Source organism: Neoarius graeffei, chromosome 18 (assembly GCF_027579695.1).
Source record: "Neoarius graeffei isolate fNeoGra1 chromosome 18, fNeoGra1.pri, whole genome shotgun sequence".
Taxonomy (NCBI): Eukaryota; Metazoa; Chordata; class Actinopteri; order Siluriformes; family Ariidae; genus Neoarius; species Neoarius graeffei.
In genome coordinates, this window is record NC_083586.1 from 29377888 (window position 1) to 29396983 (window position 19096).

A 19096-nucleotide genomic window follows, 5' to 3' on the forward strand; every position below is an offset into this window, starting at 1 on the left:
ACACGGAAGAGCAGAAAGGAATCGGAAACGTACGCGAGATTAGACCACATCCGCAAATTTAGGCATCTTAAAATGTTTTTATTAATGCCAAATAAAATATCCAGCACAAATTATATATGATAGACATAAATTAATAATTTATAAATTTTATTTTAAACAAGTTTTTAGTTTGCGGGACTGCAGCTTATCACCTCTCCCGCCCGCTCCCGCATTGTGCACTCCCCCTCCTGCCCGCGCCCACAATGAGCTTTCAAAATTTGTCCCGCGCCGCACTGCTTTGCGTCGGGTCCCGCGGGACTCCCACGGGAGTGCAGGGCTCTACTTGGAGGTGCTGATTCTCATCCCAGCCACTTCACACTCGACTGCAAACCGCCCCAGTGCATGCTGAAGGTCCTGGTTTGAAGAAGCCAACAGGACACCATCATCCGCAAAAAGCAGAGATGAAATCCTGTGGTTCCCAAACAGGATTCCTTCCAGCCCCTGGCTGCGCCTAGAAATTCTGTCCATAAAAATTATGACCAGAGCCGTGACAAAGGGCAGCCCTGCCAGAGTCCAACATGCACTGGGAACAGGTCTGACTTACTGCCGGCAATGTGAACCAGACTCCTGCTCCATTTGTACAGGGACCGGACAGCCCTTAGCAAAGAGCCCCGAACCCCATACTCCCAAAGCACCCCCCACAGAATACCACAAGGGACACGGTCGAATGCCTTCTCCAGATTCACAAAGCACATGTGGACTTGTTGGGCAAACTCCCATGAACCCTCAAGCAGCCTATGAAGGGTATAGAGCTGGTCCAGTGTTCCACGACCAGGACGAAAACCGCATTGTTCCTCCTGGATCCGAGGTTCAACTACTGGCCGAATTCTCCTCTCCAGTACCCTGGAGTAAACCTTCCCAGGAAGGCTGAGAAGTGCGATTCCCCTATAATTGGAGCACACTCTCCGATCCCCTTTCTTAAAAAGAGGGACCACCACCCCAGTCTGCCACTCCAGAGGCACTGTCCCCGACCGCCACATGATGCTGCAGAGGCGTGTCAGCCAAGACAGCCCCACCACATCCAGAGACTTGAGATACTCAGGGCGGATCTCATCCACCCCCGGTGCCTTGCCACCGAGGAGCTTGAAAACCACCTCAGTGACTTCGGCTTGGGTAATGGACGAGTCCACCTCTGAGTCATCAGCCTCTGCTTCCTCAATAGAAGAAGTGACGGTGGGATTGAGGAGATCCTCGAAGTATTCCTTCCACCGCCTGACAATGTCCCCAGTCGAGGTCAACAGCTCCCCACCCGCACTGTGAACAGTGTTGGTAGAGTACTGCTTCCCCTTCCTGAGGTGCCGGACGATTTGCCAGAATTTCTTCGAGGCTGACCGATAGTCCTCCTCCATGGGCTCACCGAACTCCTCCCAGTTCTGAGTTTTTGCCTCCACAACTGCCTGAGCTGCGGCATGCCTGGCCTGCCAATACCCGTCAGCTGCCTCCGGAGTCCCGGAGGCCAACATGGCCCAATAGGACTCCTTCTTCAGCTTGACGGCATCCCTTACTTCCGGTGTCCACCACCAGGTTCGGGGATTCCCGCCACAACAGGCACCGGAGACCTTGCGGCCACGGCTCCAAACAGCCGTGTCTACAACGGAGGTAGAGAACATGGTCCACTCAGACTCAATGTCCCCCGCCTCCCTCGGAAGCTGGGAGAAGCTCTCCCGGAGGTGGGAGTTAAAGACTTCCCTGACAGAGTGCTCGCCCAGACGTTCCCAGCAGACCCTCACCATACTTTCGGGCCTGCCAGGTCTGTCCGGCTTCCTCCTCCACCAGCGGATCCAACTCACCACCAGGTGGTGATCAGTTAACAGCTCAGCCCCTCTCTTCACCCGAGTGTCCAAGACATAGGGCCAGAGATCAGATGAAATGACAACAAAGTCGATCATCGACCTCCGACCTAAGGTGTCCTGGTGCCACGTGCACTTATGGACACCCCTATGCTCGAACATGGTGTTTGTTATGGACAAACTGTGACTAGCACAGAAGTCCAATAACAAAACACCACTCGGGTTCAGATTGGGGAGGCCGTTCCTCCCAATCACGCCCCTCCAGGTGTCACTGTCATCGCCCATGTGAGCACTGAAGTCCCCCAGTAGAACAATGGAGTCCCCAGTCTGAGCACCTCTCAGTACCTCTCCCAGGGACTCCAAGAAGGCCGGATACTCTATACTGCTATTCGGCCCGTAGGCACAAACAACAGCAAGAGCCCTCTCTCCGACCCGAAGGCACAGAGAGGCGACCCTCTTGTTCACTGGGGTAAACTCCAACACATGGCGGCTGAGCTGGGGAGCTATAAGCAAGCCCACACCAGCCCGCCGCCACTCACCATGGGCGACTCCAGAGAAGTGGAGAGTCCAGCCCCTCTCGAGGAGCTGGGATCCGGAGCCCAAGCTGTGCGTGGAGGTGAGCCCGACTATGTCTAGCCGGTACCTCTCAACCTCCCACACAAGCTCAGGCTCTTTCCCCCCCAGCGAAGTGACATTCCATGTCCCAACAGCTAGCCGCTGTGTTCGGGGATCAGGTCATCGAGGCCCCTGCCTTCAACTGCCGCCTAATCCACACTGCACCAGCCCCCTACGGCTACCTCTGTGGGTGGTGAACCCACAGGAGGTTGGGCCCACGTCACCGCTTCGGGCTGAGCCCGGCCGGGCCCCGTGGGCAAAGTCCCGGCCACCAAGCACTCACATACGAGCCCCAACCCCGGGCCTGGCTCCAGGGTGGGGCCCCGGCTGCGCCATACCGGGTGACGTCATGGTCCTTGATTTTTTTTTTTTTATCCATAAGGGTTTTGGTGAACTGCTCTTGGTCTGGCCTGTCACCTAGGACCTGTCTGCCTTGGGAGACCCTAACAGGGGTATAATGCCCCCGACAACATAGCTTTGAGTACAGATAGGAAAATGACATGTCTTTTAATTAATAAAAAAATAAAGAAAAAAAAACATTGAATTAAAAGGTTTATCCAAACTTTTGACCAGTACTGTATATTTTGTGGTTATAAGGAAATTAATAGAGCACAGATTTTTGTTTCCTATATTGAGTACATATAGGAAACAAAAATCTGTGCTCTATTAATTTCATTATAACCACAAAATATACAGTACTGGTCAAAAGTTTGGATAAACCTTTTAATTCAATGTTTTTTTTCTTTATTTTTATTAATTAAAAGACACGTCATGTCTTAAAGTAATGATGGATGTTGTTTCTCTTTACAACCCCAATTCCAAAAAAGTTGGGATGCTGGGTAAACTATCAATAAAAACAGAGTGCAATGATTTGCAAATCACTGAAATCCGGTATTTCATTGAAAATTGTACAAAGACAACATGTCAGATGTTGAAACTGAAAAAGTTTGTTGTTTTTTGAAAAACGTGCTCGTTTTGAATTTGATGTCAGCAACATGTTTCAAAAAATTTGGGACAGGGGCGTGTTTACCACTGTGTTGCCTCACCCCTACTTTTAACAACACTCTGTAAACGTTTGGGAACTGAGGAGACCAATTGCTGTAGTTTTGAAAGACAAATGTTGTCCCATTCTCGTCTGATAGACAATTTCAGTTGCTCAACAATTTGGGGTCTCTTTTGTCATATTTTGTGCTTCATAATGCGCCAAATGTTTTCAATGTGAGACAGGTCTGGACTGCAGGCAGGCCAGTTTAGCACCCGGACTCTTTTAGTACAGAGCCATGCAGTTTTAATATGTGCAGAAAGCAGTTTGGCATTGTTTTGCTGAAAGAAGGAAGGTCTTGCCTGGAAAAGATTTTGTCTGGATGGCAGCATATTGCTCTGAAACCTGTGTATATCATTTAGCGTTAATGATGCCTTTCCAGATGTACAAGCTACCCATGTCATAGCACTAATGCACCCTCATACCATCACCAGATCCTCTTTAGCCTGGAGGATGTGGCGTCCATGATTTCCAAAAAGAATATTTACTTTTGATTTGTCAGATCTCGGGACAGTTTTCCACTTCGCCTCAGTCCATTGGGCCCAGAGAAGGTGGCAGTGTTTCTGGATATTGTTTATATCTGGTTTTAACTTGCATTTGTGGATGCAGTAATGAACTGTTTTCACAGATGATGGTTTTCTGAAGTGTTCCTGAGCCCATACAGTGATTTCCACTCCAGGCACGTGTCTGCTTTTAATGCAGTGTCGCCTGAGGGCCTGAAGATCACGGGCGTCCAATGTCAGTTTTCAGCCTTGTCTCTTGCATACAGAGATTTCTCCGGATTCTCTGAATCTTTTAATGATGTTATGTACCACAGATGATGTGATCCCCAAATTCTTTGCAATTTTATATTGAGGAACGTTATTCTTAAATTTTTGCACTGTTTGCCCATGCAGTCCTTCACAGAGCGGTGAACCCCTCCCCATCTTTACTTCTGATAGACTCTGCCTCTCTGGGATGCTCTTTTTATACCCAATCATGTTACTGACCTGTTGCCAATTTACCAAATTAGTTTTTTAAGCTTTACACAACTTTTTCAGTCTTTTGTTGCCCCGTCCCAACTTTTCTGAAATGTGTTGCTGACATCAAATCCAAAATGAGCATCTCATCTCATCTCTAGCCGCTTAATCCTTCTACAGGGTCGCAGGCAAGCTGGAGCCTATCCCAGCTGACTACGGGCAAAAGGCGGGGTACACCCTGGACAAGTCGCCAGGTCATCACAGGGCTGACACATAGACAACCATTCACACTCACACCTACAGTCAATTTAGAGTCACCAGTTAACCTAACCTGCATGTCTTTGGACTGTGGGGGAAACCGGAGCACCCGGAGGAAACCCACGCAGACACGGGGAGAACATGCAAACTCCACACAGAAAGGCCCTCGCCGGCCCCGGGGCTCAAACCCAGGACCTTTTTGCTGTGAGGCGACAGCGCTAACCACTACACCACCGTGCCGCCTCAAAATAAGCATATATTTTTCAAAAAACAATACAATTTCTCAGTTTTAACATTTGATCTGATGTCTTTGTACTATTTTCAATGAAATACAGGGTTTCCATGATTTGTAAATGATAGCATTCTGTTTTTATTTACAGCTTACACAGCGTTCCAACTTTTTTGGAATTGGGGTTGTACTTAGATGAGCGGTTCTTGATGTAATATGGATTACTACAGTTGTGGAATAGGGCTATTTACTGTACTTTTATTATTTACTATTTTCTGTTTGATCTCAAACACATTAAGAAAACACAAAACTAACACTAATTACCTTTTGACGAGGCACCTGTTAATTGAAAAGCGTTCCAGGTGACGACCACATGAAGCTGGTTAAGATAATGCTGATAGCGCGCAAAGTGTCATCAAGGGAAACGCTGGCTACTTTGAAGAATCTAAAATATGAAACATATATTTGATTTTTGGCACTTTTTGGTTTTTTTTGTTATTCACTCAGACAAAAAAAAGAGCATGGAAGAAGTAAAGTCAAATGAACCACCTCTTCAGTGTTAATTTGAATGGGAAACTAGTGGTTGTCTGAGTGCTCAGCTGTTTCTAGATCAGTAAAAGTTTTAACATCCTGCCTTTGATGATCTAATTTTACTCTAGTGCTTTAGAGAAGTGTAGGTGCATTGCGGTAAATCAGATACATGGTTGGAAGGAAATATGGCAGGTTAGAGGAAAATTTCAAGTAACAATGCTATATGCAATGACATTAAGCAATAACATTTAAGGATGAAAGTACAAGTCTTTTAAGTGGTTTCATAATGTCTGTGAATGTCACATAAAATTTCAGCTTAGCAAAGGTCATATTAAATATATGAATATGACTTTTCAAGCCAAGTGGGAACATGCTGATGAATTTGGCAATCATCTAAAAAACTTTGGTAAAATTGGACTTGTGTGAAAAAAAAAATCAAAGCCTTAGACGCTGTTCTGAATGAATGTGTGATGAGTGGAATGGAAGTAACCTTTCAAACAACACCGCTTATTACTGAGAAATTTAATTACTATGAATTAGAGGCAATTTTACTTTAAAATGTAACGTGACTACCAGAACAAGCATGCTACTTTTGTTTTGACAGACTGGAGAATTTCTCAGTCAGAATGGAAAAGTGTTTTGTGTATTCTTGTTCTCATTATCATTTCATATCCCACATCAAGTGCCATCTCATAACAAAGGTGGGTTTCCCTATTGACATCAAATGCATGTTGACGACCTCAAAAAATGAATGCTAATTAATGTTTCTGTTCACCAGTACCCATTTAAATTTTTATTTAGGTTTGTTCAGTCTTCATACCCTGTCCACCAGTTACCAATTAATTGCATTATAAACTCACCCACCACATTAATTAGAACACCTGCTCATTCATCTGACCATGTGATAGCAGTGCGAGGCATACAATCATGCAGGTAGATGTTAATTCGCATGGTTGTTGGTGCCAGATGGGCTGGTTTGAGTATTTCAGAAACAGCTGGTTTCTGAATCTCCTGGGATTCAGAATCTTGTGGGATTTTCCACGTGCAACAGTCTTGAGAGTTTACACAGACTGTTGCAGGGAATAAAACATCCAGTGAGCAGAAAATGGACAATGGGCAAATTTGCCTTGCTGAGAGAGGACAGAGGTCAGACTGGTTCAGCTGACAGGATGGTCACGGTAACTCACATAAGCACTCTTTATAATTGTGCTGATCAGAAAAGCTTCTCAGAATGGACAACTTTTCTAAACCTTGAGGTGGATCTAAGCATTCAGTGGGCACAGGCTCACCCAAACTGGACAGTTGAAGATTAGAAAGATGCTAGAATTTTTTTTTATCTTCAACTGTCCAGTTTTAACCATTAGCCCACAAATTTGTGGCTCTCAAATTTTTAGTTTTCTACTGCATATAAAAATGTAATGAGATTTTTTTTAGAACATGAGGCAAAGTTTTAAAAAATCCTTCACACATATCACTGAGACTGGAATCCAGTAACTGTACAACACCAATTCCAAAAAAGTTGGGACATTGTGTAAAACATAAAAGCAGAATGTGAAGATTTGCAAATAATGGAAACCCTATATTTCATTGAAAATAGTACAAAGACAACATATCAAATGCTAAAACTGAGACTTTTTTTTTTAAATATATGCTCATTTTGAATTTGATGTCAGCAACACGTTTCAGAAAAGTTGGGACAGGGACAACAAAAGACTGAAAAAGTTGTGTAATGCTAAAAAAAAAAAAATGGTTAATTTTTAACAGGTCAGTAACATGACTGGGTATAAAAAGAGCATCCCAGAGAGGTTGAGTCTCTCAGAAGTAAAGATGGGGATGGGTTCACCACTCTGTGAAAGACAGCATGGACAAACAGTGCAACAATTTAAGAATAACATTCCTCAATGTAAAATTGCAAAGAATTTGGGGATCACATCATCTCTGGTACATAATATCATTAAAAGGTTCAGGGGATCTGGAGAAATCTCTGTATGCAAGAGACAAGGCTGAAAACTGACATTGGATGCCTGTGATTTTCAGGCCCTCAGGCGACACTGCATTTAAAGCAGACACGTGTCTGTAGTGGAAATCACTGTATGGGCTCAGGAACACTTCAGAAAACCATCGTCTGTGAAAACAGTTCATTACTGCATCCACAAATGCAAGTTAAAACCAGATATAAACAATATCAAGAAACACCACCACCTTCTCTGGGCCTGAGCTCTTTTACAATGAACTGAGGCGAAGTGGAAAACTGTCCCAAGGTCTGACAAATCAAAAGTAGAAATTCTTTTTAGAAATTATGGACACCATGTCCTCCAGGCTAAAGAGGAGAGGGACCATCCGGCTTGTTATTAGTGCACAGTTCAAAAGTCAGCATCTGTGATGGTAAGAGGGTGCATTACTGCACATGACATGGGTAGACTGCACATCTGGGAAGGCATAATTAATGCTGAATGATATATGCACGTTTCAGAGCAATATGCTGCCATCCAGATAAAATCTTTTTCAGGGAAGGCCTTCCTTCTTTCAGCAAGCCAACACCTAATGGCTTTCTGCACATATTAAAACTGCATGGCTCCATATTTAAGAAGTCCAGGTGCTAAACTGGCCTACCTGTAGTCCAGACCCCTCTCATTTAAAACATTTGGCGCATTATGAAGCGCAAAATACGATAAAGGAGACCCTGAACTGTTGAGCAACTGAAACTGTATATCAGGAAAGAATGGGACAACATTTCTCTTTCAAAACTACAGCAGTTGGTCTCCTCAGTTCCCAAATGTTTACAGAGTGTTGTTACAAGTAGAGGTGATGCAACACAGCGGTAAACATGGCCCAACTTTTTAGAAACGTGCTGCTGACATCAAATTCAAAATGAGCATAAATTTTTCAAAAAACAACAAAAAGTTCTCAGCTTCAACATTTGATGTTGTTTTTGTACTATTCTCAATGAAATATAGGGTTTCAATGATTTGCAATTTATCGCATTCTGTTTTTATTTACAGTTTACACAGCATCCCAACTTTTTTTGGAATTGGGGTTGTATTTGTGCTCTGGTAAACAATCTCTGATTATACTTTTGATTTTAGCATATTTTAATATTCATGTCTGTTATTCCTCTAAACCTAAAGTCAAAGAGTTGTACAGCTTCTTTGCTTTTAACTTTGTGCAGTCTAATAATAACAGTCCCACACTCTTAGTGTTATCATTAGGTTTTTCTATTGGCGGTATTGCAGGTTATATAAGCAGGTTTTGTGATCATACTGTAAGCCAATTGCCTTAACCCTGGTTGTCACTATCAGCCCATAAACCTTGTCAGTATTGGTTATTTTTCAAAAAGCTTATCTTTAGAAACTCATGCCTTCCATTGTGCCTGGATCACTTCAGTTGGGAGTCAATGAAATAGTCCCACTTTTTCGGCTCTGCTTGGTCCACCAGGTCTGACTCTGAAATGAGACAAAGTTCATGTCACAGCTCTTGCTGTGTAATAATACCCCCAGGTGGTGGGATTAAGCCTTAAAGCAAAGTGTAAATGGATGTCAGGCTGAAAGTAAATGATTTTATCAAACTGCCTTTCTGTTTCGAAGGCATCATAGTGAACATAACACTTTGGTTCTGACCTTTTATCTGTCCCAGTGTGCTCCAATAAGCCTATTTTCAGTTAGACTGGATCTGTAATGCTATTACTTCATGCCACTGTTCCTACACACAGCCGTGAGTGTCTTCTCAAACAACAGAAATTGACATAAATTATTTCAATTTATATCTTTTTCAAAACTACCTTTTCTTTCTAAAGTACTGTGGAAAGTTGTTCTTTCACATCTGTGGGCTCATCTGATTAAAACTTGTAATTATTTTAAACTTTCCAGTCTGGTTTCAAACCTCATCATAGTCCACAGTAAAGGTGACAAATGATTTGTTGCTTACTGCTGATTCTGGAAATTGTGCTACAGTAATCCTTTGATTTCAGTATCATTGTTTAAACTGTGAGTCAGTGAGTGCCTCAAGCACATGGTGGGCCTTAAGGCCTAGTAATAAGTTGGTTTATGTCCTGTCTCAGTTAGTTAATCTGGGTAGATTATTTTCATCTGGCACAATTGTTCCACTGCTATGTTGACAATCTTAGCTCAGTCTGCCTAATATATTATAATATGCTCCATAAAGCATTAATATCTTGATGATCTCAACGTCTGGTTGGAAATAATTTTTTCCAGTCTTTACAGAAGGCCTACCCAAATCTTGAAAGTTATTAAATAACATCAAAACATTGCCACAATGTTTTAAACAGTATATCAGGTCAGTTTTGATCCATCTATCGATTACCTGTAGCCACTTATCCTGTACAGGGTCGCTGGCAAGCTGGAGCCTATCCCAGCTGACTATGGGCAAGAGGCAGGGTACACCCTGGACAAGTCGCCAGGTCATCACAGGGTTAACACATAGAGACAAACAACCATTCACACTCACACCTACAGTCAATTTTGAGCCACCAATTAGCCTAACCTGCATGTCTTTGCTACAAGGGAAACTGGAGCACCCAGAGGAAACCCACGCAGACACGGGGAGAACATGCAAACTCCACACAGAAAGGCCCTCATCAGCTGCTGGGCTCGAACCCAGAACCTTCTTGCTGTGAGGTGACAGTGCTAACCACTACACTACCGTGCCGCCTCTCAAGTTTTGATCATTATCATCAATCAATTGTCAGGAGCATCAAATTTGTTGTCAAGGGAACATTTTCATGCCATAAGTTATACAGTCTCATCTCATCTCATTATCTCTAGCCGCTTTATCCTGTTCTACAGGGTCGCAGGCAAGCTGGAGCCTATCCCAGCTGACTACGGGCGAAAGGCGGGGTACACCCTGGACAAGTCGCCAGGTCATCACAGGGCTGACACATAGACACAGACAACCATTCACACTCACATTCACACCTACGGTCAATTTAGAGTCACCAGTTAACCTAACCTGCATGTCTTTGGACTGTGGGGGAAACCGGAGCACCCGGAGGAAACCCACACGGACATGGGGAGAACATGCAAACTCTGCACAGAAAGGCCCTCGCCGGCCACGGGGCTCGAGCCCGGACCTTCTTGCTGTGAGGCGACAGTGCTAACCACTACACCACCGTGCCACCCAAGTTATACAGTAATAAGTAAAACTTCACTAAATTCAATTCAGTGTGGAAAAAAATGGCAGAAATATTAATTAATGTAAATCTGAGGACTGACAAAGAGCATAACTGCCAGCAAGTGGTAGAATGTGTACAGTAAGATGAGAGTTTGAGTCACATCACTAATAATAGTGACGTGATAACTACTAATAGTTTTACTACTAATAGTTTTACTCCAGTAAGTAAAACTATTAAAGTGTGGACTAAAGAATCAGATCTTGTACTTCGGGACTGCTTTGACAGTACAAACTGGGGTGTGTTTAAAAGTGGTGAGAGGGGATTCTCCTGTGGATTGAGAGGAGTATGCTGCAGCTGTAACTGGCTATATCAGCACATGCATTGAGAACAACCACAAAACACTACAGTGGGGAAAACAAGTATTTGATCCCTTGCTGATTTTGTTGGTTTACCCACTAAGAAAGACTTGATCAGTCTGTAATTTTAATGGTAGGTGTATTCTAACATGTGGAGACAGAATATCAAAAAGAAAATCCAGAAAATAACTTTTAAATATCTATATTAATTTATTTGTATTTTATTGAGAAAAATAAGTATTTGATCCCCTAGTAACCATCAAGAGTTCTTGTTAATACAGACAAGTTAGACTCTCCAAATTACCTTGTCACCTAAATTGAAGACACCTGATATCACTAATGACTTGTATAAAAGCCACCTGGCCACAGAATCAATCAGTTTGTCAGACTCCAAACTCTCCAACATGGGAAAGACTAAAGAGCTTTCTGTGGATTTAAGGGAGAAGATTGTAGACCTGCACAAGACCGGTATGGGCTACAAAACCATTAGCAAGAAGCTGGGCATTAAGGTGACAACTGTTGGTGCAATTGTGCGCAAGTACAAGACTCACAACATGATCATCAATCGACCTAGGTCTGGGGCTCCAAACAAGATCTCACCTCGTGGGGTTTCCAGGATCATGAGAACGGTGAGAAATAGACCTAATACAACACGGGCAGAGTTAGTGGATGATCTTAAAGCAGTTGGGATCACAGTCACCAAGCAAACAGTTGGTAACACTTTACACCGCAATGGTCTAACATCTTGCAGTGCTCGCAAAGTACCCCTGCTTAAGAAAGCACATGTGCAGGCCCACCTGAACTTTGCCAATGAACATCTGAATGACTTGGAGAGTGACTGGGAGAAGGTGTTATGGTCAGATGAGACCAAAATTGAGCTCTTTGGCATCAATTCAACCTGTCGTGTCTGGAGGGAGAGATATGCTGCTTATGACCCCAAGAACACCATCCCCACTGTCAAGCATGGAGGTGGTAACATTATGCTTTGGGGGTGTTTTTCTGCACAGGGCACAGGGCTACTTCACCGTATCAATGGGAGGATGGACGGAGCCATGTACCGTAAAATCCTAAGTGAAAACCTCCTTCCCTCTGCCAGGAAGCTTAAAATGGGTCGTGGATGGGTCTTCCAGCAGGATAATGACCCAAAGCATACAGCCAAGGCAACCAAGGAATGGCTGAAGAAGAAACATATCAAGGTCATGGAGTGACCCAGCTAGTCTCTGGACCTGAATCCTATAGAAAATCTATGGAGAGAGCTGAAGCTCAGAGTTGCCAAGCGACAGCCATGGAATCTTGATGATTTAGAGGTCATTTGCAAAGAAGAGTGGACCAAAATTCCTCCTAATATGTGCAGAAACCTGGTCATCAACTACAAAAAACGTCTGACCTCTGTGCTTGCTAATAAGGGGTTTGCCACAAAGTACTAAGTCCTTTTGGCAAGAGGGTTCAAATGCTTATTTTACTCAATAAAATGCAAATAAATTAATACAAATTCTTTAAAGTTGATTTCTTGATTTTCTTTTTGATATTCTGTCTCAGCATGTTAGACTACACCTACCATTAATATTACAGACTGATCGAGTCTTTCTTAGTGGGTAAACCAACAAAATCAGCAAGGGATCAAATACTTGTTTTCCCCACTGTATAAGACATATCCCATTGATAAACCTTGGATCAACTGGGAAGTGCAATCCATCAATCAGACACGCCAAGAGATATTACAGACTGAGCTGGAGGGATATTACACCACTGCTGATTACCGACAGAACATCAGGAAAGCTAGAAATAAAGATCAATGGAGTACAACTGAAACAAGCAACCAAATTTAAATACCTTGGCAGTTTCTTTACTGAAAATGGAAGCTTGGAAAGGGAAATAGAAACACCATGCCAAAAGGCAAACGCTGTCAGTCACCAACTCGCTCCTCTCCTGCAACACCCTACTATCCCTACGATCACAAAACGACAACTGATAAATACAATCTTCATCCCGACACTCACATACCAGTGCCAGACATGGACATTAACAAAATCACTGGAAAGAAAACTAACAACATGCAAAATGAAGTGTCTGAGAAAAGCGGCAAATGTGACAAGACAGGACAAAGTCAGAAATGAGGTGATCAGAAGCATTGTTGGGACTACACACATCCTGCACCATATTGAAAAGAAAAGGATCCGGTGGTTCGGCCATCTTATCAGGATGCCAACCAATCAACCAGCTGCCTATGCCTACAATTCCAGACACTCTGGCTCTAGAGCCAGGAGAAGACCAAGAAGAAGATAGATCAATGGGGTAAAAGAGACACTATGAGATCATGGCATGTCATTCTTCCAAGCCTCCCGCCTTGCCGCATAAAGAAGGTTACATCTCCCCGTGACACCTCAGAGTAGAAGTGGACAGAAAAAAGTAAAAAGTAAGTAAAGCTGATTGCTGGCCTATGTGGCAGGATCTGTAACATACTACAGAGTACCAGTAGAAGAGCCAGGGGGTCATAACCAGCAAAGCCATGCTCACAGGTGAACTGAATAAGTTCTATGCTCGCTTTGAGGCTCTGAACACCAACCGATGGAGTAGGATTCTGGCTACAGAGGGCATACTGGACACACCACTTTGTGTGTCATCAGTGGAGATGTGCATGGCTCTGCAGAGAATGAACCCACAGAAGGCAGTTGGCTCAGATAACATCTCCAGGTGGGCACTCAGGATCTGTTCATCAGAACTGGCTGATGTGTTCACAGACATTATTAATTTATCCCTCACTCAGACCTTGGTGCCCACCTGCTTTAAGACCACCATCTTCGTGCCCCTCCCAAAGAAAATCACTGTGACCTGATTGAATGGCGATCATCCTGTTGCACTCACCCCAGTTGAGATGAAATGTTTTGAAAGGTTAGTTATGACTCACATAAAAAGGACCATTCCAGCCACCTTGGACCCTTTACAATTGACATCTCGACAGAACTGGTCCACTGATGATGCTGTCAATGCTGCCATCCATATAGCCCTTACACATTTAGAGGGTAAGGACACATATGTGAAAATGCTATTTATTGATTACAGCTCAGCATTCAATACAGTCATACCACCCAGACTTTCTGAGAAGCTTCTCACCCTTGGACTGACACCTTATCTCTGCAACTGGGTGCTGAACTTTCTGGCAGACAGACCCCAGTCAGTCAGAGTTGGAAACCCAACATCAGGCATCAGAACTATGAGCACAGTTGCGTGGTTGCATGCTGAGTCTACTGCTGTACACCCTCTTTACTTGTGATTGCATGGCCTCCCAGATCAACACCAGCATTATAAAGTTCGCAGACAACACCACAATCATTAGACTGATCTGAGTCTGTCTGGGCCTCACAGTGGTGTAGTGGTTAGCACTGTCGCCTCACAGCAAGAAGGTTTTGTGTTCGAGCCCAGTGACCAACGGGGGCCTTTCTGTGTGGAGTTTGCACGTTCTCCCCGTGTCTGCGTGGGTTTCCTCCAGGTACTCCGGTTTCTCCCACAGTTCAAAGACATGTGGTTAGGTTAACATGGGGTGGCCTTGGGCTGAAGTGCCCTTGAGCAAGGCACCTAACCCCCAGCTGCTCCGTGGATGCTGTTGCATGGCTGCCCACTGCTCTGGGTATGTGTGTGTGCTCATTGCTCACTTGTGTGTGTGAATGCATGTATTCACTGCTTTGGATGGGTTAAAATACAGAGGATGAATTTCACTGTGCTTGAGTGTGCATGTGACAAATAAAGGCTTCTTCTTCTTCACTGGGGAGAGGAGACAGCATACAGAAGAGAGGTGGCAGGACTAGTGGCTTGGTGTCAGGAAAACAATCTCTCCTTCAATGCAGACAAGACCAAGGAGATGATTGATGATTATTGGAGGAGGAGGAAGGAGTAGCACACCCCAATATACATTAATGAGACAGAGGTGGAGAGGGTGAAAACCTTTAGATTCTTCAGAACCTACATCAGTGAGGACCTCAGCTGGTCTCACAACACTCACCAACTTGTAAAGAATTCACAACAGAGACTGTACTTCTTGAGAAGGCTGAGGAAATTTGGCATGTCAGCCAAAATCCTCAGCAATTTCTACAGATGTACAGTTGAGAATGTCATCGCCAGCTCAATTATAGTGTGGCATAGAAGCTGCTGTGTTCAGGACAGGAAGGTTCTCCAGTGGGTGATAAAAACTACACAATTCATCTCTGGAACAGTCTTCCTTTCACTCCAGGACATTTACATCACCAGGGTCATTAGGAGGACCCACAACATTATTAAGGGCAGTACACATCCACAACATGGTCTCTTCACACTTCTGCTCTCAGGGAGACACTACAAGAGTGTGAAATCAAGGACAGCAAGACTCACAAACAGCTTCTAACCACAGGTCATCAGACTCATGAACAATACATTCAACACTGCCCCCTGCACTATCCATCACTCCCATTGATTGTTACCCTATCTGTAGCATGAGGCACAGAGCACTTAACTTTTTAAAGTCAAGTTTTTTTAACTCAGTGTTTCTATTGTAGGTTTTTTTTAATTATTGTGTGTTGTTTTTGTGTAAAGGAAGACTGGCAAAGTAAGAAGTTCATTGCATCATGTGAACTGCTGTGCGTATGACAATAAACTTCTTGAATCTGATGTGGGCAGGGTTAAGAGTGTCCTAGAAATAGCCACTAGAAGGCGTCAAAGTCATTTTTATTTTGCTTTGTATCTGTTGCTATTGTCCATTACATACAGTATAACTTGGTGGACATTATGATTACAGCCAACATTTAATATTTTGAACTTTGTCTCTTATTGAGGATTATGTTCTGCTGTCAAGAATAGCAAATAGTTAATCTGTTTTATTCTTGCTACTTTGCTCTGAGATGAAAACACTGAATTGTTATTGGAATAAACAGGTCTTTGGTGGCATGTTGGTGTAGTGGTTAGCACTGTCGCCTCACAGCAAGAAGGTCCTGGGTTCGAGCCCAGCGGCCAACAAGGGCCTTTCTGTGTGGAGTTGCATGTTCTCCCCGTGTCTGCGTGGGTTTTCTCTGGGTGCTCCGGTTTCCCCCACAGTCCAAAGACATGCAGGTTAGGCTAACTGGTGGCTCTAAACTACATGAATGGTTGTTTGTCTCTATGTGCCAGCCCTGCGATGACCTGGAGACTTGTCCAGGGTGTACCCTGCCTCTCATCCATAGTCAGCTGGGATAGGCTCCAGCTTGCCTTCAACCGTGTACAGGATAAGTGGCTACAAATAATGGATGGATGGATGGATGGATAAACAGGTCTTTCTAAACTCACTTTTTAACCTTCATACAAATACTTTCTCAGATGAGATTAAAAAGCTCAGTGGTAAAAGATTCAGAGTTGTGGTCATTTGTAGCCACAGGAATTTGGCTGTTTGATCATAAGTTATCTCAGATCATTATCTCATCTTATTCAAAACATCTCATCTCATTATCTCTAGCCGCTTTATCCTGTTCTACAGGGTCACAGGCAAGCTGGAGCCTATCCCAGCTGGCTACGGGCGAAAGGCGGGGTACACCCTGGACAAGTCGCCAGGTCATCACAGGGCTGACACATAGACAGACAACCATTCACACTCACGGTCAATTTAGAGTCACCAGTTAACCTAACTGTCTTTGGACTGTGGGGGAAACCGGAGCACCCGGAGGAAACCCACGCGGACACGGGGAGAACATGCAAACTCCATACAGAAAGGCTCTCGCCGGCCACGGGGCTCGAACCCAGACCTTCTTGCTCTGAGGCGACAGCGCTAACCACTACACCACCGTGCCGCCCTTATTCAAAACATGTCTGAGCAATAATATACTGTATGCACCTCACCACGCCATTGTATTAAACATACATTCATGTCAATTACCACACAGAGTTTTATAAATAATCTCTCAGAGTTATTGACTTTGATTGCATCGCTGTCAGCCCCCGCAGAACTTAATCAGGCAACTGAATGCTTAGAATCAATGTTCCGCTATACTTTAGATAATGTAGCTCCACTTAAAAGGAAAATGATTAGAGAGAAAAAAATTAGCACCCTGGTATTATGACAACACTCACTTTAAAACAGACCACTCGAAAACTGGAACATAAATGGCGTCAAACAAAATTGGTAGCGTTCAAATTAGCTTGGAGGGAGAGCTTCCTGAAGTATAGAAACGCTTTTAGTGCTGCTAGATCAACATATCTCTCCTCCCTAATAGAAGATAACAAAAATAATCCTAGATTCCTATTTAATACTGTAGCAAAATCAACCAGGAAAAAGACCACTAAAGACACATGCACACCTGCAGTATGTAGTAGCAACGACTTCATCAATTTTTTTCAATGATAAAATTGAAAATATCCGACAAAAAAATTCAAACTACTAATTTAAGGCCTGACAATTTAAGTGACCCTGTAGTTAACAATATAACTGTATCAGATCAGTAATTAGAATGTTTTACTCCCCTTAGAGAATTTGAACTAATTTCATTAATCTCCGCATCAAAATCCTCAACTTGTGTACTAGATCCCTTACCTACATAACAATTCAAACAGATAATACCTGAAGTACAGCGCCTTCCACAATTATTGGCACCCCTCGTTAAGATACAGTGCTCAGCGTAAATGAGTCCACCCCCTTTGAAAAGTAACATTTTAAACAATATCTCAATGAACACAATTTCCAAAATGTTAACAAGACAAAGTTTATTATAACATCTGTTTAACTTATAACGTGAAACTAAGGTTAATAATATAACTTAGATTACACACTTTTCAGTTTTACTCAAATTAGGGTGGTGCAAAAATGAGTATACCCCACAACAAAAACTACTCCATCTAGTACTTTGTATGGCCTCCATGATTTTTAATGACAGCACCAAGTCTTCTAGGCATGGAATGAACAAGTTGGTGACATTTTGCAACATCAATCTTTTTCCATTCTTCAACAACGACCTCTTTTAGTGACTGGATGCTGGATGGAGAGTGATGCTCAATTTGTCTCTTCATAATTCCCCAGAGGTGTTCGATTGGGTTCAGATCAGGAGACAGACTTGGCCACTGAATCACTTTCACCCTGTTCTTCTTCAGAAATCCAACAGTGGCCTTAGATGTGTGTTTAGTCATGTTGGAAAAGTGCACAATGACCAAGGGCACGGAGTGATAGTAGCATCTTCTCTTTCAGTATAGAGCAATACGTCTGTGAATTCATGATGCCATCAATGAAATGCAGCTCCCCGACACCAGCAGCACTCATGCAGCCCCACATGAGGACACTGCCACCACCGTGCTTCACTGTAGGCACCATGCATTTTTCTTTGTATTCCTCACCTTTGCGACGCCATACAGTTTTGAAGCCATCAGTTCCAAAAACATTTATCTTGGTCTCATCACTCCAGAGTATAGTCCCAGTAGTCTTCATCTTTGTCAGCATGGGCCCTGGCAAACTCTAGGCGGGCTTTTTTGTGCCTGGGCTTTAGGAGAGGCTTCTTTCGTGGACGGCATCCATGCATGCCATTCCTCTACAGTGTACACCGTATTGTGTCATGGGAAATAGTCACCCCAGTTTGGCTTTCTACTTCTTTAGATAACTGCAGTGAACTTGCATGCCGATTTTCTTCAACCGTTCTCATCAGAAGACGCTCCTGTCGAGGTGGTAACTTCCGTGGATGACCTGGACGTCTCTGTGAGATGGTTGCAGTTCCATCTTTCTTAAATTTTTGTACCACTTTTGCAACAGTATTCTGACTGATGAGTAAAGCTTTGCTGATCTTGTAGCCTTCACCTTTGTGGTGGAAAGAAATTATTTTCTTTGGGGAATTATGAATAAAGCCAGTGGCCCTGATCAAATCTCTGCAGAGCATCTGAAGTATGCTAGCTACAGACTTTCTGTGTTGCTGGCTTTGTGTTTTTCTGGCCTGTTGGCACATGGTGTATTACCAGACTCCCTTTTATCTGTATTATTGGTTCCAGTCATTAAAGATAAAACTTGTAAAGCATCTAACTCGGGCAACTATAGGCCTATTGCACTTGCAAGCATTATCTCCAAAATTTTGGAGCGGATTATTTTGGATAGGCTCCAAGGATATGTGGTAACAACTGACAATCAGTTTGGTTTTAAGCATAAACATGGAACAGACTTGTGTATATATGCATT